The 26,579-nt window shown below is 45.4% G+C and overlaps 1 protein-coding gene across 10 annotated transcripts in view; it reads right to left on the reverse strand.

Annotated features, from left to right (window-relative positions):
* The window catches only part of LOC139474824 (uncharacterized), a 73,414-nt gene that overhangs the window by 10,512 nt on the left and 36,323 nt on the right, over positions 1-26,579 (reverse strand). Inside the window, exon 1 of one of the 10 annotated variants that reach the window (XM_071257966.1) lies at positions 24,747-25,111. The exons of 4 other annotated variants lie outside the window; for them this stretch is intronic. The gene's annotated coding sequence lies outside the window, so the exon portion shown is untranslated. Of the gene's footprint in view, positions 1-17,540; positions 17,675-20,787; positions 21,013-21,201; positions 21,448-21,787; positions 21,894-24,729; positions 25,112-26,579 lie in introns of those variants that run through there. 5 more of the 10 variants (XM_071257962.1, XM_071257958.1, XM_071257961.1 and 2 more) reach the window with 5 other exon arrangements.

Here is a 26,579-nt window from a genome sequence, read left to right on the forward strand (position 1 = left end):
GCCCCTGTCCAGGACAGCTAGTCAATACACAGACACATGTCCAGAATACTGAGTGACTAAATCTGACGTTTGTAACACTGAGAACCTGGCATCAAGGGGGATTAAAAAGCTCTACTTCCAATATAACTTTGAAGATCGGAATGAATTATTCGTGGTGAAACCAGGATGCCTATAATTAGCCTGATGTCGGGTGTTGGGTAAGCAAGAGAGGAGATCTTCACCGTAACTTAGAGTGTCACGTCACGGGTATTGCTATACACGAACGTCTGTATCATGATGATAGCAGGTTTCATCTACTTCAGATGACGTTGTCGTGGACGTTGCTTGTCGTTAACGCAGTCTTTAGTGGTAACAAGGGTCGGGCTAGTTTGCAGTAAATTTTAGTCCCCGCGTTAACCATGTGGAGAAACACATCCAGGTCTTCGTAGTGATGAGGGAACACTTTCACCAGTAGGCCATCCCACTGCCCCAATTAAACTGGACATAGTTATAGAAGAATGCTGCTGTGAACAACGAACTAAGTGGACATAGGATCAAAACCAACATTTTTATATTGAGTACCAAAAGTTTTATATGCTAAGATAATAATTTCAGATTTTGCAATCCTACATCCATCTAGTTGAGTGTGTGAGTACGGTTTTACGTCGCTTTTAGCAATATTCCTGCAATATCACGGCGGGGGACACCAGAAATGGACTTCACACTTTGTACCCATGTCGGGAATCGAACCCAGGTCTTCGGCATGACGAGATAACGCTTTAACCACTAGGCTAAGAACGTTATGAAATCGTATGCTGATCTAGACACTCTAACCAGGTCTTTGAAACAGACGAGGAAGCGCCTAAAGCAGAGGCCTTCTCAAGTGCAGGAGGCAGCCAAGTGGTAGGGGGATAGTGTGTGTGTGGTGTGTGTGGCAAGTGCATACTCTTTTCAACGTGATCAAAATAGTCCTCAATACAAAAAGAGAAAAAATATGATTGATCACTGAATGATCAGTGGAACATGAGGCTGTGTTTGTGCTTCCAGTAGCGTTGCTATAGGGGATCTGCGCGCATGAATACATCAACATTTCTTCCTGGGTATAGCAGTGTTGTGGTGATTAAGAATGAGACGCGCCAGTACATTCTACATTCACCAAAGCCAGGTTATTGTTCCCGCTATTAGGTAAGTTACTCAGTTTCCACTGAAGGAAATGCGGTGTTCAGCGACGCTTTCAAATGCACCGATGTCAGGCACAACTTCAAACGGGAGGATTCAGAAGACTGGTATAATGTTTAATGTACACTTGAAAACGTCTGTCAATAACAACAGCTCTGCTCACATGTTCCGCGTGACAGTTCCGGTTCCCTGCTTCGAGGTGCCTGGCGCAGTTCTTATACAACCCGAGAAGATCCGGGGTAGAATAAGTCTTCAGCAACCCATGCTTGCGCTAAAGGCGGCCATGCTTGTCGTAAGAGGCGACTAACGGGATCGGATGGTCAGGCTCGCCGACTTCGTTAATGCATGTCGTCGTATCCCATTTACGAGGATCGATGTTTTTGATGACAAAGAAACAAAGAAAGAAACTGCTCGCATGTTCAACGTAACAGCTCCAGTTCTCTGCTTCGAGGCCCCTGGCTCAGTTCTTATACCTTACCCTGCTGGCAACAAATCGCTCCTAGATAACAACCTACACACAAACCTATGGGGACGAGTGCCGGGTACAAAGTTGGGTGAAGTCATTTCAAACCTAAATCCTTTGTTTGCAAACACCTGTAATGACGCTTGACAACGGTATAAGGATCTATACCGAAACGTCACCCTAACAATATTAAAGACGTTGTTATCCATCACTTGTGTCTACTTTGTCATCCGTCAACTTCTAAGTAGCCTATCAAACAATCCATGTAATGATGCATCTCAATAATGGTTATCAAACATAGCAGTAGCAAGTCTTTCAAAGTGATACACATAAGGAAGAAAATGTATGGAAGTCAACTTCCTTACTATGAGGACCACAACGTTTCACCATAATAAAGAAGTTTACATCCATATATTCTCTTCCTGAAACATAGCAGTAATTACAAACTCTGGAACTATTCACCAGACCGTGTCCCACGACCAACCATTAAGAACGTTTAGTAGTTCACGTACAGGAACAATTGTTTTCGCTTGACCTCAACCATTTATTCCAGCGTGTATCGAGGGGATTAAACAATTCCTAATCCCGTCAGAAACAAAATGATCCGTGTAAACCGCGTTAATCCGAGCGTTGCCTCTTGAGGCTTGATCTGGCATTGTCGTGGTGTAAGCTGCAATCTTACTGCTGCAACAAACGTATGGCCTTGTGTTCAAACGTGAAGCATGTAGAGGGGCAACGCAAGTGAATCTTGAATGCTGGGTGGATGAAAGGGTGGAGGTTGTATGCTGGGTGGGTGGAGGGGAGGAGGTTGTATGCTGGGTGGGTGAAAGGGTGGAGGTTGTATGCTGGGTGGGTGGAGGGGAGGAGGTTGTATGCTGGGTGGGTGGAGGGGAGGAGGTTGTATGCTGGGTGGGTGAAAGGGTGGAGGTTGTATGCTGGGTGGGTGGAGGGGAGGAGGTTGTATGCTGGGTGGATGAAAGGGTGGAGGTTGTATGCTGGGTGGGTGAAAGGGTGGAAGTTGTATGCTGGGTGGGTGAAAGGGTGGAGGTTGTATGCTGGGTGGATGGAGGGGAGGAGGTTGTATGATGGGTGGGTGGAGGGGAGGAGGTTGTATGCTGGGTGGGTGGAGGGGAGGAGGTTGTATGCTGGGTGGGTGAAAGGGTGGAGGTTGTATGCTGGGTGGGTGGAGGGGAGGAGGTTGTATGCTGGGTGGGTGGAGGGGTGGAGGTTGTATGCTGGGTGGGTGAAAGGGAGGAGGTTGTATGCTGGGTGGGTGAAAGGGTGGAGGTTGTATGCTGGGTGGGTGGAGGGGAGGAGGTTGTATGCTGGGTGGGTGAAAGGGAGGAGGTTGTATGATGGGTGGGTGGAGGGGAGGAGGTTGTATGCTGGGTGGGTGAAAGGGTGGAGGTTGTATGATGGGTGGGTGGAGGGGAGGAGGTTGTATGCTGGGTGGGTGGAGGGGAGGAGGTTGTATGCTGGGTGGGTGAAAGGGTGGAGGTTGTATGCTGGGTGGGTGGAGGGGAGGAGGTTGTATGCTGGGTGGGTGGAGGGGTGGAGGTTGTATGCTGGGTGGGTGAAAGGGGGGAGGTTGTATGCTGGGTGGGTGAAAGGGTGGAGGTTGTATGCTGGGTGGGTGGAGGGGAGGAGGTTGTATGCTGGGTGGGTGGAGGGGAGGAGGTTGTATGCTGGGTGGGTGAAAGGGAGGAGGTTGTATGCTGGGTGGGTGAAAGGGTGGAGGTTGTATGCTGGGTGGGTGGAGGGGAGGAGGTTGTATGCTGGGTGGGTGGAGGGGTGGAGGTTGTATGCTGGGTGGGTGAAAGGATGGAGGTTGTATGCTGGGTGGGTGAAAGGGTGGAGGTTGTATGCTGGGTGGGTGGAGGGGAGGAGGTTGTATGCTGGGTGGGTGGAGGGGAGGAGGTTGTATGCTGGGTGGGTGAAAGGGTGGAGGTTGTATGCTGGGTGGGTGGAGGGGAGGAGGTTGTATGCTGGGTGGGTGGAGGTTGTATGCTGGGTGGGTGAAAGGATGGAGGTTGTATGCTGGGTGGGTGAAAGGGTGGAGGTTGTATGCTGGGTGGGTGGAGGGGAGGAGGTTGTATGCTGGGTGGGTGGAGGGGAGGAGGTTGTATGCTGGGTGGGTGAAAGGGTGGAAGTTGTATGCTGGGTGGGTGGAGGGGTGGAGGTTGTATGCTGGGTGGGTGAAAGGGTGGAGGTTGTATGCTGGGTGGGTGGAGGGGAGGAGGTTGTATGCTGGGTGGGTGAAAGGGTGGAGGTTGTATGCTGGGTGGGTGGAGTGGAGGAGGTTGTATGCTGGGTGGGTGGAGGGGAGGAGGTTGTATGCTGGGTGGGTGAAAGGGTGGAGGTTGTATGCTGGGTGGGTGGAGGGGAGGAGGTTGTATGCTGGGTGGGTGAAGGGGAGGAGGTTGTATGCTGGGTGGGTGAAAGGGTGGAGGTTGTATGCTGGGTGGGTGGAGGGGAGGAGGTTGTATGCTGGGTGGGTGGAGGGGTGGAGGTTGTATGCTGGGTGGGTGAAAGGGAGGAGGTTGTATGCTGGGTGGGTGAAAGGGTGGAGGTTGTATGCTGGGTGGGTGGAGGGGAGGAGGTTGTATGCTGGGTGGGTGGAGGGGAGGAGGTTGTATGCTGGGTGGGTGGAGGGGAGGAGGTTGTATGCTGGGTGGGTGAAAGGGAGGAGGTTGTATGCTGGGTGGGTGAAAGGGTGGAGGTTGTATGCTGGGTGGGTGGAGGGGAGGAGGTTGTATGCTGGGTGGGTGGAGGGGTGGAGGTTGTATGCTGGGTGGGTGAAAGGATGGAGGTTGTATGCTGGGTGGGTGAAAGGGTGGAGGTTGTATGCTGGGTGGGTGGAGGGGAGGAGGTTGTATGCTGGGTGGGTGGAGGGGAGGAGGTTGTATGCTGGGTGGGTGAAAGGGTGGAGGTTGTATGCTGGGTGGGTGGAGGGGAGGAGGTTGTATGCTGGGTGGGTGGAGGGGTGGAGGTTGTATGCTGGGTGGGTGAAAGGATGGAGGTTGTATGCTGGGTGGGTGAAAGGGTGGAGGTTGTATGCTGGGTGGGTGGAGGGGAGGAGGTTGTATGCTGGGTGGGTGGAGGGGAGGAGGTTGTATGCTGGATGGGTGAAAGGGTGGAAGTTGTATGCTGGGTGGGTGGAGGGGTGGAGGTTGTATGCTGGGTGGGTGAAAGGGTGGAGGTTGTATGCTGGGTGGGTGGAGGGGAGGAGGTTGTATGCTGGGTGGGTGGAGGGGAGGAGGTTGTATGCTGGGTGGGTGAAAGGGAGGAGGTTGTATGCTGGGTGGGTGAAAGGGTGGAGGTTGTATGCTGGGTGGGTGAAGGGGAGGAGGTTGTATGCTGGGTGGGTGGAGGGGAGGAGGTTGTATGCTGGGTGGGTGAAAGGGAGGAGGTTGTATGCTGGGTGGGTGAAAGGGTGGAGGTTGTATGCTGGGTGGGTGGAGGGGAGGAGGTTGTATGCTGGGTGGGTGGAGGGGAGGAGGTTGTGGCTATCCTTGATGGGTACGTGAACTTTCAGTTACAACAAACCCCTGGCACTGTTCAAACATTCGACATAGCCACACGCATAACGAGGGAATCTTAAATACTGGGTGTGGTGGAGGGGAGGAGGTTGTGGCTATCGTACGTGAACTTTCAGTTGACACTGTGTTCAAAAATGCGACATAGCCACAAGCATAACGGGTGAATCTTGAATGCAGGGTGGATATAATAAAAATATTCGTTATGCTATTAACCTACAATAAAGAGAATAACACTGTAATGTGTTTGATTATGAGGGCGATATTTTTACTCCCGGTACTTCTTCCCAACGGCAGGTGATTTAGTACTGAGTTTATGAAGGCAGGGGATAGCTTGTCGACTGATCAAAGAAGAGCAATCCGCCCTTGCTACACAATTACACGAACGTGCCAATAAACCCGGTAAAACAGTACAATAACCTTGTAGTCATGTGTAAGGAATGTAGTATGGGCGACATGCTATTCTCCGACGACAACGCACAGTAAACACATATAACAGTCCTCAGGTGGATGTTGAAGGTGGACGCACGTGGGAGATCACGTATCAACATACACTACAGTACACGGGACTCTGTACACCACTAGAGGGCGCTGTGTAAACATGGCGGCCACCGACACACCACTGACTCCCTTCTTCCAATGGCTTGACGTAAAAGTGACCGTTCAGTCGAAAGCGACGAGTGACCTTGCTTTTTTTCTCACTGTCAAATGTGAGAGACTGGACTTAGGAACATAAATCAAGCTTTCATAACAACTCACGATAACAGAGTTGCTTTGAATTGTGTTATGTTGTTCTGACTGAAACGTACATGAGCGCTTCTCTCCCACGTTGGATAATCCGTCATGAGAAGTATCAGGCAAAGATCGGCCGGACACTCAGATAAGGTCAAGATATACATCGAGGTTGTAGGAAGCCAACTGCTGTTGGTTGGTCGAGACTTGATACTCATACACGTGAGAACCACGTCCATCCATCACTGCCAGCCATTTGTCTAGCTGGTTGTCGACAGGCCATGAAGGATGTGTACAGTTATTGAATTATGGCATGGGTAGTATCACTCATCTCAACACAAGAGCTGTTACAACACGATGCCTCTCAGATTCCCACGCCACAGTGAGTGAGTGAGTGAGTGACTTCGGCGTAACGCGACTTTCAACAGTACTTAAGTTATTTAACGTGTCGACACGGGTTAAAATAGGATTTCAGCAACCCATGCTTGCCGTAACAGGCGACAAAGCTTGTTTTAACAGTCGACAAAAGAGATCGGGTGGTCAGGCTCGCTGACTTCGTGGATGCACGTCGCGCTCAAGATTATTGCACTCATATAGCGACGTGCACGAGGCCGGGCGCCAGGTAGGGTAACAACAAGGACCACATTTATACTTCTTTCAGTATGACGCGGCTGGGGATCGAACCTATTCCATTGAATGATTGATGAAAGTTTATCCAGATCTAAAATTGACAGCGATGAACACATATTCGTGACATCTAAACTACATTCACAACGGCATGGGAGTTTACAAAAGTTGTATTCATATCAGAATAAGTCACATCTACCCGACAACAAGATTAGATTCGAGCAAGTTACCACACAAGTGTGCATGGTGTACTCGTGCCGTGCTGACACTGGTTGTCATGCATGGAAATCATGTTCTGAAACAGAATGACCTTGACCCAGAATCGGTTTCTAGTCCTGGGAAATCACGGTGTGTGACTCCTTCGACTGTAATTGGCAGTTTTGTGTCGGGCCCGTGTTGCACGAGATGTCACGGTATTCCTCGGGGCTTCTCGAACGTGATGTATCAATACGCGCACTCAGTACTAACCAAACACAGTTAACATTACGCCTGAAATCATAACACCACACACAAGACACAAACCAGACCACAAACGCAATCAACACTATCAGATATTTCCTTAGTTAAATAGGGACTGACTTTCTGAGCTAGACATGTCTGTTGAAAGAGTCGACAATTACAAGGATAAAATTTGCGTCAAAGAAACTTCACATATACATGGGGTGTATATAGGAATTCGATACTTGATATGAGAAGGCGAATTCTTTTACCTTTTTATGTTTGATAACAAATAACCTGCAGCATCACGTATCAAACATTAGTCATGCTAACATAACTACACGGCTAAGAAACACACCCTTACTTCAGTGTAGCGTATTTCTTTCCATGTGAAAATCAAACACTCGTGAAGGGTGTGCTTGATACCAGAATATGTATCTTGAAACTTTCTGTAGCAACCCGATGGCCAAGAGGGTATGCTTGACATACATACGGTGGATGTCCAGAGAAAATCAATGGATTTGACTGATGAGTACGGCAATGCCATATGGATGTCATGACAAAAAAAGATGTTGGTAGTCTTTGTAACCAAGGAAATAGCATCGTCCTTGTATTAAGTCTGATCCGGCATCCCACAGACGCCACCACTACCAAGGAGTGAGTGAGTGAAAGAGTGAGTGAGTGAGTTGGGTTTAACGTCGCTTATAACAGTATTCCAGTTATATCACGGCGTGTCAGCTTAATGTGGGAGGAAAGTCCGAAGCGATGCAGGACTCAGACGCTTTTAGCAGTATTCCAGCAATGTGATAGCGGGGACACCAGAAATAGGCTTAACACATTGTACCCAAGAGGGGAATCGAACCCGGACCTGTGGCGAGACGAGCGACGCTTTAACCACCAGGCTACTCCACCATCCTACTATCAAGGAAGTCCAAGAGCCTGAACGCGCGGTCGCTTTAGTCCCCTCATTTAAGTCTCCTCATTTAGTCCCCTCTTGCGACAAGCAGTAGTAAACTACAGTTGACGTTTTTTAAACATTTACCGCCACCATCAAGGCTAAATTATCGAGTTACAAATTAGCGACAGATCAATACAAAATTCACGTTATAAAAAAGGGAGTTTTAAAGGGAATGTTCGCCCTGGTAATTGAACATGAGTCATCGCTCGTTTGCAAGTAACGTTCTGGTTTTCAGTACAAAACTTCATTGATCTACACAGTTTTCGTGACAACCTGACTGCCAAAGACATCACGTGAGCGTTAATCAGTTGTCGTGCACGAGGAATTGACAGCATGCAACACCTGTTCGCCACTACAGGTAGCTGGGGATATTGATTAGCACCACGTGTATACGTACATATGATGCAGGCTATCTATCTCCACTTCCGAAACGTATGTATGCATGGTGCACTGGTGTTTTACATATTTACCCAACCGTTTAACTGAACGTGCACCAGATGGCTGGGTGCATGTGACAAGCCCAACAGAACACCTACATGCAGTGAAACACCGTGGTTGATATACACATATATGATGATGATGATAACGAGGATAACTTTGTGCACTCTGCAGACTAAATAATATCAGATGTAATTTTCAGGTTAAACGTCCACCAGTAAGGTCAACCAGTAAGTCCTTACAGTAAGACCCAACTGTAAGGTCCAACTGTAAGGTCCAACAGTAAGGTCCAACAGTAGGGTCCACCAGTAAGGCCTAACAGTAAGGCCTAACAGTAAGACCCAACAGTAAGGTACAACAGTAAGGTCACCAGTAAGGCCCAACAGTAAGGTCCAACAGTAAGGCCCAACAGTAAGGCCTAACAGTAAGACCAAACAGTAAGGTCCAACAGTAAGGTCCAACAGTAAGGCCTAACAGTAAGGTCCAACAGTAAGGCCCAACAGTAAGGTCTAACAGTAAGGCCCAACAGTAAGGTCTAACAGTAAGACCCAACAGTAAGGTCCTACAGTAAGGTCCACCAGTAAGGCCCAACAGTAAGACCCAACAGTAAGGCCCATCAGTGTCGATTGCAGAGTGTTGTTCTTGCCATTGATAAGTATTAGGTCAATTCATTACTCATTACACATATTCATGTTGGTGAAGATTTCGTTGTTGATGACGGGGCCGTTTACGACTGAGTGTTTTCTTCATGACCTTATGCGAAGGAACGCTATGCATTTAAGTTAATCCTACACAAACATAACATGATGACACTATTGATAACGAAGTTCTGGTGGGGATGTTAATGACGATCCTGGTGTGATGATGCTGATGGTGATAATGTTAATCATGACAGTGATGATGTTCTAACGTCGAAGATGGCGATGACGTTTATGGTGTGACACTGTTGATGTTGATGGTGTTGGCCCAACTTCCTCTCGAGCCACTCCCTATTCCTACACCAGCGGCCTTTGCGTCAAGAACAACGAGCCAGACGCAGACCTAACTATCTATCTTCATTGTTATTTCCTGCGGGAATACACTGACACACACAGATCATTCTACTCAACGTATTGGTAGCGAACAATCTTATTTCTGGATCATTCTCGCCCTGGAAAACAGTCGTTGTTTTCCTTTTAATTCTGCATCAATAACGACCACAGCGCGTGTTTAATGACATCCAGCTGCGGATCACGGCTTGGTTAATAGGACCTCGACATTCTATCTATGCATGATGAAATTATTATGTCGCTATTGCAGAGTCAGCAATTCTGTCCAACAGTGACTGCAAGGTCATGGTGACCCATGACGTCAAGGTGTCAAGGTCATTAGCGGGTGGACTTGAAACATGATCAATCATGATAGGTGAACATTTACTATGGAGAGATGGGACTGTGGTCGTGTTACATGGACACCCGGCGACGTGTACTGACGACATCACGTACATGTCAGTACTATAGAGCGGCAGCGGCACTGGTAGCATTAGCCTGAATGAAAATTGCACCATGAAACTCCTATTACAATCTAGGTTAGATCGATATCGCATGACCATATTACAGCTAAACTGGAATATTATAGCAAGTTCGTGACGATTTCAATAATATTAACAAGTTAGAACGTTCTGCGACAGGCTCTTTGAACTATTTACACTTAACACTGCTGTTGTAATAATTAATATTTTTCAATGAAGAAAAATATATATGAATATACAGTATATGATTGTCAAAACGTTCTTTTATAGTTTGGCTTCCCAAGCCACCGCAGAAGCCGTGTGGCCTCGCCAGCTTGAAGCAATGCCGGGCGCACCAGGTAGATACAAACTATTGGCAACTAAGAACGTGAATCTCTTTGTATTATTGATCATGTTCACTGTTCAGTCGTCTTGGGTTCTCCCTTTGATGGGCACTGTCTGCAGCACGTGTTGCTGGCACATGCGCCCATGATGCCTATGTATGCGTACATTATGTTATATGAATGTGCTAATGGAAGTATTTGATACTCAATCAGCGTTATGCCCTAGTCTTCTATTCAGTTGGATATCAGAGTATGAACTATCTGTAGTATATGTTCTGATAGTCTTAACTGTACATAGCCACATGCCATGTGGGTGACATTAGTCCTACATATGTACATAGCCACATGCCATGTGGGTGACACAGTATCCCTACATATGTACATAGCCACATGCCATGTGGGTGACACAGTATCCCTACATACATAGCCACATGCCATGTGGGTGACACAATACCCCTACATATGTACATGGCCATATGCCATGTGGGTGACACAGTATCCCTACATATGTACATAGCCACATGTCATGTGGATGACACAATAGCCCTACATATGTACATGGCCACATGCCATGTGGGTGACACAGTATCCCTACATATGTACATAGCCACATGCCATATGGGTGACACAATACCCCTACATATGTACAAAGCCACATGCCATGTGGGTGACACAATAGCCCTACATACACAGCCACATGCCATGTGGGTGACACAGTATCCCTACATATGTACAATGCCACATGCCATGTGGGTGACACAATAGCCCTACATACACAGCCACATGCCATGTGGGTGACACAATACCCCTACATATGTACAAAGCCACATGCCATGTGGGTGACACAATAGCCCTACATACACAGCCACATGCCATGTGGGTGACACAGTATCCCTACATATGTACAAAGCCACATGCCATGTGGGTGACACAATAGCCCTACATACACAGCCACATGCCATGTGGGTGACACAATACCCCTACATATGTACAAAGCCACATGCCATGTGGGTGACACAATAGCCCTACATACACAGCCACATGCCATGTGGGTGACACAGTATCCCTACATATGTACAAAGCCACATGCCATGTGGGTGACACAATAGCCCTACATACACAGCCACATGCCATGTGGGTGACACAATAGCCCTACATATGTACATAGCCACATGCCATGTGGGTGACACAATAGCCCTACATATGTACAAAGCCACATGCCATGTGGGTGACACAATAGCCCTACATACACAGCCACATGCCATGTGGGTGACACAATAGCCCTACATATGTACATAGCCACATGCCATGTGGGTGACACAATACCCCTACATATGTACAAAGCCACATGCCATGTGGGTGACACAATAGCCCTACATACACAGCCACATGCCATGTGGGTGACACAATACCCCTACATATGTACAAAGCCACATGCCATGTGGGTGACACAATAGCCCTACATACACAGCCACATGCCATGTGGGTGACACAATAGCCCTACATATGTACATAGCCACATGCCATGTGGGTGACACAATAGCCCTACATACACAGCCACATGCCATGTGGGTGACACAATAGCCCTACATATGTACATAGCCACATGCCATGTGGGTGACACAATACCCCTACATATGTACAAAGCCACATGCCATGTGGGTGACACAATAGCCCTACATACACAGCCACATGCCATGTGGGTGACACAATACCCCTACATATGTACAAAGCCACATGCCATGTGGGTGACACAATAGCCCTACATACACAGCCACATGCCATGTGGGTGACACAATAGCCCTACATATATACATAGCCACATGCCATGTGGGTGACACAATACCCCTACATATGTACATAGCCACATGCCATGTGGGTGACACAATAGCCCTACATATGTACAAAGCCACATGCCATGTGGGTGACACAATAGCCCTACATACACAGCCACATGCCATGTGGGTGACACAATAGCCCTACATATGTACATAGCCACATGCCATGTGGGTGACACAATACCCCTACATATGTACAAAGCCACATGCCATGTGGGTGACACAATAGCCCTACATACACAGCCACATGCCATGTGGGTGACACAGTATCCCTACATATGTACAATGCCACATGCCATGTGGGTGACACAATAGCCCTACATACACAGCCACATGCCATGTGGGTGACACAATACCCCTACATATGTACAAAGCCACATGCCATGTGGGTGACACAATAGCCCTACATACACAGCCACATGCCATGTGGGTGACACAGTATCCCTACATATGTACAAAGCCACATGCCATGTGGGTGACACAATAGCCCTACATACACAGCCACATGCCATGTGGGTGACACAATACCCCTACATATGTACAAAGCCACATGCCATGTGGGTGACACAATAGCCCTACATACACAGCCACATGCCATGTGGGTGACACAGTATCCCTACATATGTACAAAGCCACATGCCATGTGGGTGACACAATAGCCCTACATACACAGCCACATGCCATGTGGGTGACACAATAGCCCTACATATGTACATAGCCACATGCCATGTGGGTGACACAATAGCCCTACATATGTACAAAGCCACATGCCATGTGGGTGACACAATAGCCCTACATACACAGCCACATGCCATGTGGGTGACACAATAGCCCTACATATGTACATAGCCACATGCCATGTGGGTGACACAATACCCCTACATATGTACAAAGCCACATGCCATGTGGGTGACACAATAGCCCTACATACACAGCCACATGCCATGTGGGTGACACAATACCCCTACATATGTACAAAGCCACATGCCATGTGGGTGACACAATAGCCCTACATACACAGCCACATGCCATGTGGGTGACACAATAGCCCTACATATGTACATAGCCACATGCCATGTGGGTGACACAATAGCCCTACATACACAGCCACATGCCATGTGGGTGACACAATAGCCCTACATATGTACATAGCCACATGCCATGTGGGTGACACAATACCCCTACATATGTACAAAGCCACATGCCATGTGGGTGACACAATAGCCCTACATACACAGCCACATGCCATGTGGGTGACACAATACCCCTACATATGTACAAAGCCACATGCCATGTGGGTGACACAATAGCCCTACATACACAGCCACATGCCATGTGGGTGACACAATAGCCCTACATATGTACATAGCCACATGCCATGTGGGTGACACAATACCCCTACATATGTACATAGCCACATGCCATGTGGGTGACACAATAGCCCTACATATGTACAAAGCCACATGCCATGTGGGTGACACAATAGCCCTACATACACAGCCACATGCCATGTGGGTGACACAATAGCCCTACATATGTACATAGCCACATGCCATGTGGGTGACACAATACCCCTACATATGTACAAAGCCACATGCCATGTGGGTGACACAATAGCCCTACATACACAGCCACATGCCATGTGGGTGACACAATACCCCTACATATGTACAAAGCCACATGCCATGTGGGTGACACAATAGCCCTACATACACAGCCACATGCCATGTGGGTGACACAATAGCCCTACATATGTACATAGCCACATGCCATGTGGGTGACACAATAGCCCTACATATGTACATAGCCACATGCCATGTGGGTGACACACTCAGCGTACCCACGCCCACCAGCTTGTAACATCCTGAACGCCCGCTACTGATATTTGTAACTCATGCATCATCAGCCTGACGGACGTGAACGATTACCCAACTATGTCTGACCACGAGCGACGCTGACTTAACGCCTGCCTCTCTGATTGTCTACATGACCATGTACAGAGAGACCTCATATCCCCTGGCTCGTATTTAATGTCCTCTCACTGTTAGTTTTAAAGTCACGACCTGCTAATTCCCATGTCTAAACAAAGCAAATCAGATGGCTTAGTGGATCCTAAAATAAATAACAATGTTCAAAGATAGACATTAAACGACCTAGGTTGGTCCACACAGGGCTTGTATGGGCGTGCTGACATGTGCTGGCTGAGCAGACACACGAGGGTGGGACGTGGAGCGGGTCTTGGAAACACTTGCACCCATCTTGCTGGGACTGCCAACAGGCCCCCTTTAAACAATATCAGCTGCAATGACCAGATCATGTTATCCTAAACATACACATACATGACATAGTAAACGTAAACCCTATTGATTCTCTGCCCATGCTTTGGATCCTGTTGATGGGTTTTCAGATAAACTATAATATCAATCACTGGTTTGTCTGGCAGAATCGTGATGATGTACATGCCGAACCGATGGAGGTGCGTAATGTAATAAATAAAGACAGACAAACGCGCCAGGAACTCTATCCGAATACCTGAGAACATGCATGACTTACCCATTTCGCGAAACCATCACTGACTTTCAGTAATCCATGCATATAACATCACTAGTTTGCCTTTTGCGGCCATTTTGATCTGTTACTAGCAACTGATGATTCCCAGGCGTTGACGGTTTCTACAAACATGGAAGAGAGCAAATTCGACAAAATAAATACATTTGAACCTGGCTTCACTTGGCGGGCTGGTAATTTGAAAAGCTAACAAATATCACCGTGTTAACCGAAAATACAATTCAAAGAAGCACAGTAAACCGCCCATACCATGTCAAAGTGGTCACGCCCCAGTGCCTCTTTTCAACCCTATATAGCGTCTTTATGATGATACTCATCATAAAGGAACTCGTTTTAAAGATAATCCGATAAACGGCACATACATATATACATCATAATACTGGACTCACAAAACGAACATCTATCTATAGCCGGCGTTATGTTCAAAAAGTGCGGATCAAGTACACCGACGCGAGGTCGCGGTTTAACAGGTTCTTCGCGGTAACGCGTTCATCATCGGCAGAAACGGAACCGGTTCCAGCACGGGTTTGCGAGGCCGCCCTTGTTTATTTAATACATCACACAGAACCCAGTCTACATTTCATGCATGAGTGCATTTTCACGAGGTTTATATATTGCGAGATATTTAAAAAAAAATCCAGGCAAATAAAACGTGAATAGATATTTGTGGGTCAGCTCGTCCGTGTCCTTTGGGGCAAAGATTTTCCTACACCGCAGCGTATTTTAAAAAAAATGACAGGCTTAACAGCTTCCTAATATCACAGGGAAAAATACCATCATTGTCAATAAGCTATTCAACTGATAGCGCGCTATTTTGATACGTCAATTGAATGGTTTGGAAGTTGGCTCGTTGTAACAACGTTTTAACAGAGCAGGAAGAAATGGGTTCGTGAATATAGCCGCGTCTACCACTGTGTAAAACCTGCTTTAGTTCGTTCACAGACCAAGCAAAACTGATTGTAATGATGTATGTTTCACACAAAGGTCAACCACGTTTGAAGGGCATGTAAACGTCAAGCCGTAACAAAACACTCCAGTTATAGTTTTGGAGTTATAGTTTGGAGGCTTGTTCAACAGTCAATATGTAGACAATGATTTATTTTCACCTGCCAGTTCACGCATGAAGACGTTTGCGTGAAACATAACATGGAACAACATTACGTTTTGATGAGTCCTAATGAGGAAAGTCATTGAGTTCGAGCGGATTGAGGGATGCCCGTGGTTTGGCCGACTATTCGGAGATGAACCCTTAATCTCTGCATGAATATTCATTAATCCTTCCGCCAGCACAGCTTGACCTACGCAGGTCGTGGCGTTCTTTCGCCACGTGACACACGGCACTGGAGCGCCATTACTTATCACTAACACCCTGTCATAAGTTACCAGCTGGTCACCAGAAGGGTCAAAGACATCGGAATGTGAAGGGGGGTTGTGTTAATTTGTCCTTGTTTAAGAGCATACATCAATTCATGATGACCTATCAACTCTTACAACATATACTACCTCCTGTGGTAAGAGGCGACTAACGGGATCGAGTGGTCAGCTTCAATAACTTGGATGATGCATGTGTTATTCGATGCTCATGGTGTCAATCTCTGGATTGTCTGGTCCAGAATCGATTATTTTCAGATCGCTATCATACAGCTGGAATATTGAGACGTTAAAACACAAACACACAAACACACACACAAACGAACACTGAGTATAACACGATATATACCCATGACTGCGAGAGAACACTTAGAAATATAGGGCGCAGATGAGTAGTACATCTGTTCCATTTCCTTATAATCCAACACCATAACCAACAGTACATATTTCACACGAACGTCACGTCATATTTCACACGAACGTCATGTCATATATCACACGAACGTCATGTCATATTTCACACGAACATCATGTCATATTTAACACGAACGTCATGTCATATTTCACACGAACGTCATGTCATATTTCACACGGACGTCACGTCATATTTCACACGAACGTCATGTCATATATCACAAGAACGTCATGTCATATTTCACACGGACGTCACGTCATATTTCACACGAACGTCATGATATATTTCACAAGAACGTCATGTCATATTTCACACGGACGTCACGTCATATTTCACAAGAACGTCATGTCATATTTCACACGGACGTCACGTCATATTACACACGAACGTCATATCATATTTCACAAGAACGTCACACATGTAAGACTTCGCTCGCCTGACAATACAGTATGTGTGTGTTATGGGAACTGTAGAAGGTGTGACCCGTCCATAGCGCACAATGTAACGTGGTCGCAACGTGCACCAACAGGTCGCCCCGCCGTTCTGTGGCAGACCAAATGGATATAGTCGTCGTCTTTCTTTGTCAGATAAAAAACGAGTTGTACTCCTTCGTAAAGCAACAACTACCCCGGTACAAGAAGAGAGAGAATATCTGGATGTCAGCCTCTTTACAGGAACACAACGTTTTGAAGTATATGTTTATTCCTTTACTCCGAAACGTTGTGTTCCTTATCATAAAAAAAGTGACATCCAGAAATTATCTCTCATATATGTTTCACTTCTACATGCCGTTTTTACGCCGTTTCAGCAATATTCCAGCAATATCACGGCCGGGGACACCAGAAAGGGGCTTCACACATTGTACCCATGTGGGAAATCTAACCCGGGCCTTCAGCGTGACGAGCGAACGCTTCAGCCACTATGCTACCCCACCGTCCCAAACCACAGAAAAAAGAATAATGATGTGTCACCATTGCATAACACAGATATAGTCGCATGTATGTTTACATACCCATCCCAGCCTAAACAGGCTTACGAGACATGCCACACCTTAAAAACGTTCCGAAAATGTAAAACATATAACATGGCTGATAAACAGCACGTATTACGTGTTCATTGTATAGTGATCGTATTCTAGAACATATACTCATAAAGCAGTTAATACCTAGCTTAAATCCTTTGTCTGAACACAGCACAGATCCTTCTGCGGCTTGCCGATTACACACGGTACCAAGTACATCCAGAACGTGTAATCAATTAAACATTGCGCCTCGCGTGGCTGGCGAGATGGATGACAGTGTAGACACGCCGTGTTCCTACACAGAAAAGCATGGCGGCGACACACACGGCCCACAGCACCTGCTGCATGGTCATGTAGTCGAGCATGGATGCATTATTACACACTTGGTTGGAATGTAGTCTGAATCAATAGTGAAATTTGAAACATAGTAACTCAACCTTGGAAGCAACACCGATATCGCAGGACTACCAGTTTTATTCGTCACGATTTGCCATTACAATTTGTAAGGTACGTCCACGTGATTTGTACTTGAAAACCATATTGAAAATCATATTATACCAAAAAGAAAGAATATTTCAGCCTTGTGAAACATAATCAAATATTTAATTTTTCCAACTGTTGTATCGAATGGATTAAAAAGAATTCCAGGTAGAGATTACCTGCAGCGGTGATTGGTCCGTGTGTTTGATGGGCGATGCCAGTGGACCACACCGGACATGTATCGACTGATGGCGGACTGGTGGCGGACATTGTATTATCTAGCGGACTCTATGTTGTATTGACATGTGAGTTGCGTGGGAAGTAAAAACATCAATGAATCTCAGGTTCGATCAGGGAAGCTATTTCTAATACTATATTACATTCCGACTTCTAGAATGTCTCTCAATTGTACGTCAAAACCAACGCCCAGCTGAACAGTGTTTAAATAAAACACCGTGCATGGCTAGAGTGTGGAAATACATTTAGTTAACATTGAAAAGTGTTTGTATTTTGCAAATATAGTATATCACATCAGCATGCATATCAAACACAGGGCACGGCCTCCGCCGTGTGTTGCCGGGGTAGTGGTTCTCCGTGTACAGACAGGCGAGACAGGGTGTGACGTCCCTCGCCACATAGACTGCCCAGTCCGTCCCATCTGACTTCATGGCGTCATGTGTAGTCAGGCACCTTGACGTTCACATCTCCACTTGGATAACACATCAAACGCTATGACCATAAACTGCACTGACAGCTTCATGGTGACGTGTGCATAGCGTCGTCACGCGCAACACGTCATAGTGGGAAACGTCCAAAGAACGATAGATTTGTGAAATTCAATCCAAATTTATCTTCCTTGGTCGCTTTCCGTGAAGAACATACATACAGATATAGTCTTGGGTTAATGCATCGTGGTCCGATACCGACCTAGCCAATAAAAGCGACAATACTATTTCCATAATTATGAGACATCTCTCCTAAAAGCAGAGTCCATTATCATAAAAATGTGTTTATATTACCATCAAATAGTGATGACACCAGGTGTTCGCGAAAAGCTAAGCGTATCCTGCCAAACCCCGTGGTATGTCACAAACACATGCAAAGGCAAGTCAATTGTTCACCTAAAAACAGGGGAACATATGGTACAGTTCAAAATAGGGAATTGAACCTGACATCATTTTTGTCAGTGACACTTCGGGTGCTTCTCAAACTCTTACTCAGTAAAACACCGTTGTAGAAACTGGCTCAGTGAGTCGGGGGATACAAACGGGATGTTTTAACTTGAGAATAATAGTGACTACTGTACATTATGGGTAATCAGATATATTGCAACTTGTGAATAATAAGGAGGAAATGTAGCGTTACAGAATAAGGGATAAACTCAACTAACGAGTACAAGAAAATAACCAGTAGATATTTTAACGTGTAGATAGTACATTAAGTATTGTATTATACTGCAACAAACCAGAGCTCGTGAGATGTGTGAAATGCGTGTATATTTGCAAGTGACGTGCAGGATAGTGATATATGCAATAAATAAACACAGTCGGAGATCCACGAAACATATCCGAGTGCATATTGCCGAGGTCAGCGAGGAGTTAAGAGTGACGAGGTCAGCACTATATTCACTAATACACCCTGACATGTCGGGTCGTTCAGTTATAGCGAACTCACTTCACTACATTCTATCAAAACACTGGTCACACCTCGTGGTTGCATTGTACATGACATCGTCACAATGAGCTCCGAGGTAGTTAGCAGAGCCAGTGGTGCATCTTAATGTTGTATATAGCCGATATCACATGGCCAGGTTGTTATTGTATATAGCCGATATTACAAGGCCAGGTTGTTAACAAATTACATATCGTCGGACGCGGACTCTTCTATCCTCGCTATATGATATGCAACAGTTGGCCAAATGAGCATTAAGTAGGTTTCCAAAGCGTACTAGAGACAATAGGAAGTTGACGAACGATGAAACAGATGTTCCCGTGGCACATACTACGTAGGTATATACCTGCACAAACAACGTGGAGATATAGGCGAATATAGACAAAGATGGTTTGACCCATGGTTTAACTTCAACAACGCTCTTCAGGACATTTCAGAACCGTGCCGTGATGCAGAAATTCTGCAGCAGGTTATAATGAATGCCCTTAAAACAAAACTTATTTGAAACATGTTTTTGAGTTCACAACCAACCATATGACCCTAACTATATCTGGTTAGGGTCACCATGTCCAGGCGTTAAGGGTGATATAGGCATATTCCAGTCTGTTCTTGAACAAAGGTCAAAGGAGAGAACTGGCAACAAAGAAATACATTTGCGATACACTCTAATGTTCAAGTGGATGAGGAAAGTGGCCACAGTAGTTGCACGTCTACAACATAAGGGGTATCTTGTAGCAGTATTAATGGTCCTTGTATTAGATGATTTGGTACATTGGAAGATAGCTACCCGATATGGTAACTCACAGTCATCACAAGGAACAAAGCGTTTCAACCGTTACCATCATAGCAGTTTGACCGAGCACGAACAGACTGAGAATTGGGTAATGATGCCGTCTTAGATCTAACATAAGGTGATAAACGGACAAATGATTTGTTAAATACTGTTTTCACAACACGTGATGAAATTCAAATAACATCACTTTCATGTCACGTGACATCTGACGTAATTTTACATCACGATGTCATAATGAATGGCGGTCTGTGAAATACAAAGTGAAATTCATCCATGCTAATCACTGACACAATAGATGATGGTGATTATGTGATATATATACCATGATCCAACATCAGTTGAATATAAAGGTAATACATGTATATCGTTATGGGATATGCACAGCCTACAATCACCTACTGGTATATTTGCCCATGCAGCAAATACGTGACCTACAAGCACACCTACCTGTGAACACAACTAATATCGTCATCGATCCAGGTAAAATCAAGGTGACAGCTGTTCCAGTGACCACAAACTTCCTTACATCGACACACACCTGCAGGTGACATGTCCCACATTAACCCGAGGGTGGGGAAACAACCCGACCCCAGAGAACAACCCGACTGTAGGGACAGGACCCCAACAACGTCACAACGCTATTCATATCATGCACACCGGCGGAGTTCATACAACGTGCTGATCTCGGTCCGTGACAAGACAACTCTCACTTATTGTCACTGGTGAACCCTGGTATAGCGAAATAATCAAAGTACTACAGCATTTCAACACAGATCTACTTGTGATCCAACAAGTCGGCTTATAACAATCCCTGCCACATGACAATCGCTGCCTGCTGGTGGTGTAAGTAAACAGACCTACCTATAGTAACACGTTGAGGGCAGGCACTCTACAGCCGGTATACTATCCCATCAACACACCTGAGCTTCTGTTACCTGTCCCGATCCAGGTAACTCAGGTAGGACAAAGCGCGCGCCTTCGTTACCGGCACGTGTCTGGGGGGATGCTCTGGGAACGCCGCCTAAGGGGAACTGTGGAATCACTCATTCATATCGTGTTTTGGACACCGCCATTTATAGACATATCGACTACTGTTGTCGGTGCCCCAACGTCATTCATAAACTAGGGCACCCCGTTATAGTGCAATTGCTGGGCGGATGGGACGTTAGAGGATGTATAGAAATATTAGTCATTGTAAAATTATACGGCGTAATAACGAGGAAGTTGCGTGTTTGGTACAAATTGAAAGCGTATTGCTGATTAAATCCTGGATTGGGTGAATAATGCGATAATGATCAGAATAGGTTTACCTGAGGTTAGAGATCAAAAGATTAACCTATTAAGGTAATCCCATAGGACCAGATTAAACGTGACACGCTAATCCCATATATCACATGGATAATTCACGCAAAAAACTAATCAATAAGCAAAAGTAGATATAATTTACCTTGCTCTTTTTGTACGAGGGACAAGTTTTCCAGTGAGGTGTGTTGGTCGATAGCACTAACTGTGGCTAGTGGTCGCTACTGGGAAGTGTGTGCGTCCGTGTACTCCGTCTCTATGTAACCGGTATTGTAGGAGGGTTGCGGGTGCGGTTCTTACGTCAAGGCATTCACACGGGTATGCAGAGAATGACACAAATCAATGCAGTCAGTGCGAAAGCCTGGACGTAAATGTATGATTCATGTACTGCACTTATAAGAATATTTTTCTGAAATGCATAAATTATATTTCCATTACAAATATGCCGGACTTTCCTGGTGTGTTATGAAGATACGACTGCAGCACCGGTGTGCCATGGCCCGTGTCAGTGCTGTTATCAGAGGCTGCCAGTGTTTCCCGAGTAATCAGATTCTGACACAAATCTTAATTCACTGATTTATGCATTGCTATACACGTTATTCAACTCCCCACTGAGAATCGTCAAATAACATGGGGATCGGGTGGTTACAATGTCTGACACGGCTGATCTCCTGCCTGATGTGAATCGTTGATCATACTATCAACCACTGGTTTTCCTACTAATTTATTTACGTGATATCAAAATAATATCCAGTTATATCAAACCCACACCAGACATATACACACTGTATACACATAACTGGCAATATGCCAACCGCGGTGTGAAAGAACATTCACTCTTCTGTTCATTTTTTAAATTTCTCATTATTAATTTACACAATATTGATAACATATATCATATTCGTTCATCTGCTCATTTACTAATTATTGATTATTTCTGTCATTGTTCTATTGTCCTAATTCCCATGGTTTAATCAACAGATTCACCATCAGCTGCTCATAACTAACCTACAACCCTCTCAAGATGCATATCGTCCATTAATCATTTCCCCAATAATCAATTCAGTCAGCCTTTTGTGGTGCTATTGTCCCAGGATCAATCTGCTTGTAGCCTTTGACAAACTGTACAGTACTCGAGTTAGTTATATTACGTTTGTCACTGGTTGTGGTTTAATCAGTGTTTACAAAGCAGCTAATACACAAAGGCACTTCCTGATAGTCTCGTTTGGTCTCCTCGTAATCTCCTTCCACACGAGACTTAGCAGAGTAATGCAAAATTCAGTGCACAAGATTGAATATTCGCCTGCAGCAGAGGCAATTATCGGCACAGCATGACTATGCAGCATCTCCCTGTCGACATCAAGCTGTATGTATCTAATATCACTGATGCAAATGCACTCACACGGGCCGAGACTGAACGTGGATATATCAGTCGTTATGTATCAATTCAAGATAGCAATCATATTTCCTGGGTTTCTGCATAATGGAAAGGACAATGGACAAAAACGAAAAGCGTGTTTATATGATGAAATGTGATCTAATTGAGAAACGAGATCCTCCTTCATGTGGTGCAAAGCGTATTGTATTTAATAAAAAAACAACACATTTGCAATACAATAATTATTTTTCGAAGCAAATTCCCAACAGTGTTTACTAAATGTTTCATCATTCCGTAATAGGAAAGTTATCTTCAGCTTGTTCCGGTTATACGAGAGCATTCTTCCCTCAGGCATATTATATACACACCTTACTGCGTGGGTAGACACATGTTTAGCTTTAATAAAAAAAATAATTAAATAAATTGGCAACAACACTACTGCTCAAAATAAACTTCACCACACACACACACACACATATAAGTGCAATACTCTTGGACGCTACGTAAAACCCCATTTCACCTCACCTCACCTCTCTCCCTCTCCCTCTATTCTATTGATATCAATTACATTTTAAACGCGACAGATGCGCGGCGACGTGACCTAACAACCCCCATCGAGCACCCTTCGGCTCCTGACAAAACCAGCGTTATTTACTTACAAGGTGATACAAGTGAGAACATCACGGCCTCGGATATTACCACAAAAACACCCACACTATAACTAACCTGGGTCTAGAGAAGGTCCTTGCAGTACACACGTTTTTGTCCACAGAAAATGATACAGAAGAAGATCTGTATTAGAGTGTCACGCAATGTACAGCATAAACTTGCTACGAAGATACAGAGTGGGATAATGGTCAGTACATGTGATATGGTGTCGAACCTGAATTTGCGTAATAAGTGAACACCCTGACTGCTGGGCCATCTCAAGGAAGAGGGGAGAATACTTCGCACTGTGTCCGTGACAACGAGTCGTTGTTGTTGTTGTTTGTTTGTTTAACGCCGCACTCAGCAATATTCCAGCTATATGACGGCGGTCTGTAAGTAATCGAGTCTGGACCAGGCAATCCAATGATTGATACCACGAGCACCAATCCACGCAATTGGGATACGATGACATGCATCAACCAAGTCAGCGAGCCTGACCACCCGATCCCGTTAGTCGCCTGTTAAGACAAGTCCTTGTGCTCAGGCCTAATGGAATCACGGCATATTACGGAATTAAGAAGATACAATTGCTGGTGTAGGGACGCCCGAATGTAAGGATGATTAAAACCTTGTCTTGTAAGCTCGTTTGACAATTAACAATATGTCAAATTTATTAGCAAACGAAAGGACATACCAAATCTATGAATACACATTGCCATTAGAAATTGGTCAAATGCAACAAATGTTATATTTGGGATAACACTCTCAAAAATTAGTAAGTACAAACTCAAGTACCTTTTTGGGTGGAGTCCCATCTGGTATTCGAACCAACACTCTCAGAGACACGCAGCTAATTGCCAGCACAATTCTCATGTCATAGCATGTAATAAAGTTAGTTCAAGTCAGCTAATTCACTCTCCGTTGAGCTAACGTATCGTCCCGTAATATGATGACAATGCAATGTAGCTGAAGCCTAACACACCAATACATCAATAACTACAACAGGGAGGCATATTCCCGTTAAACTAAGATAATACACATTACATGTTATCGCAGCTTACCTGCCCCGCAAACACACCTGTCAGATTGAGGAGGGGGTTCAGGAGATCGAAGATATCCCGCCTCTATTGAGGATTATCCTTCACAACGCGCTCCCAGGTGAGACAATCTGGCCACAAACTGACCATTACCTGTTGTTATTCACATACAGACACGCGGAAACAATTAGCTTTGATCTTCGGCTTCCCTTTGATGCAAGCCGCCGACCAGGTGTCACGTCTTACGGCCAGGTAAGGTCAGTTAAGGACACGAGCATGGCAGGTAGGAGACGGAATTGTGCTGCGTCAGTGGTCAGAGGGGACAGGTATATCGATATACCTGGATCTAACTACAGGTGAGATGAAAGTGTTGCGAGCGGACACAGGTACATCCCTGGCGTTCAGGTAGATTAACGACCCGTGTTGTGTTTACCGTTCACGTGGACACAGAGATGCGAGTCATACCTGCGTAATGAGTCATGCACACACAAACCTACTGTTATTGCCATTCATGTCGTTGTTGCATATATGGTAATACATGCATATCTAATTGTATCCTTCACCCAAGGGTTAAATCAATACTATCTCGAAGCACCTCGAAATGTTTAGTCATACAACCCTATACCGTACAATCCCGTGACATACACACACTGTACCGTTCAGAACCGCTCAATCCCGCTACATTCAACCATGTGTCGTTCATTTCCGTAATATACAGCCCCGTATCCTTCAATTCCGTAACATACAACCCCGTAGCGTTCAATTCCGTAACACACCACCCTGTGTCGTTCATTCCCGTATCATACCACCCTGTGTCGTTCATTCCCGTAACACACCACCCTGTGTCGTTCATTCCCGTAACACACCACCCTGTGTCGTTCATTCCCGTAACATACAACCCTGTGTCGTTCAATTCAGTAAAATACAACCCTGTGTCGTTCAATTCAGTAACATACAACCCTGTGTCGTTCAATTCAGTAACATACAATCCCGCATCGTTTAATTCCTTAACATAAAACCCATACAAAGACCATTTAGACTAAACTAACCTTTGTGGTACTTCACTATCTCCTTGGTTAAACATTACCACCACCCAATAGCCTACAGCAATACAATACGTATGTCCTGAACACTCGGAAAGGTGGAGCTTTTGTTAATTTCAAAAGATGCATCTGCCTGATGGAACATGTCAAGTTGTTTAAAGAAATATAAAAAGTTAATGTAAAAGAACGTCTCCAAAACAGATTCCATTCACCGTAAAAGGAAATAGCAGTGGGAATTATAGGAATGGATTACTGAAAACCAGCGCTGACACCAGGTGTTTGCAAAAGGACACGCATGTCAGCACGGAAGTCGCTTTGAGATAACAGGTTACGGGGCAGCGCAGGTGTTGCACGTGTTGGGTATGTGTGGATCATTACGGGGTATGTGTGGATCATTAGGGGGTATGTGTTGATCATTAGGGGGTATGTGTGGATCATTACGGGGTATGTGTGGATCATTAGGGGGTATGTGTGGATCATTAGGGGGTATGTGTGGATCATTAGGGGGGTATGTGTGGATCATTACGGGGTATGTATGGATCATTAGGGGGTATGTGTGGATCATTAGGGGGTATGTGTGGATCATTAGGGGGGTATGTGTGGATCATTACGGGATATGTGTGGATCATTACGGGGTTCATGTATGTGTGGATCATAAGGGGGTATGTGTGGATCATAAGGGGGTATGTGTGGATCATAAGGGGGTATGTGTGGATCATTACGGGGTATGTGTGGATCATTAGGGGGTATGTGTGGATCATTACGGGGTATGCTTGGATCATTAGGGGGGTATGTGTGGATCATTACGGGATATGTGTGGATCATTACGGG

This window comes from Haliotis cracherodii, unplaced genomic scaffold (genome assembly GCF_022045235.1).
Source record: "Haliotis cracherodii isolate W230 unplaced genomic scaffold, xgHalCrac1.p SCAF_3, whole genome shotgun sequence".
Taxonomy (NCBI): Eukaryota; Metazoa; Mollusca; class Gastropoda; order Lepetellida; family Haliotidae; genus Haliotis; species Haliotis cracherodii.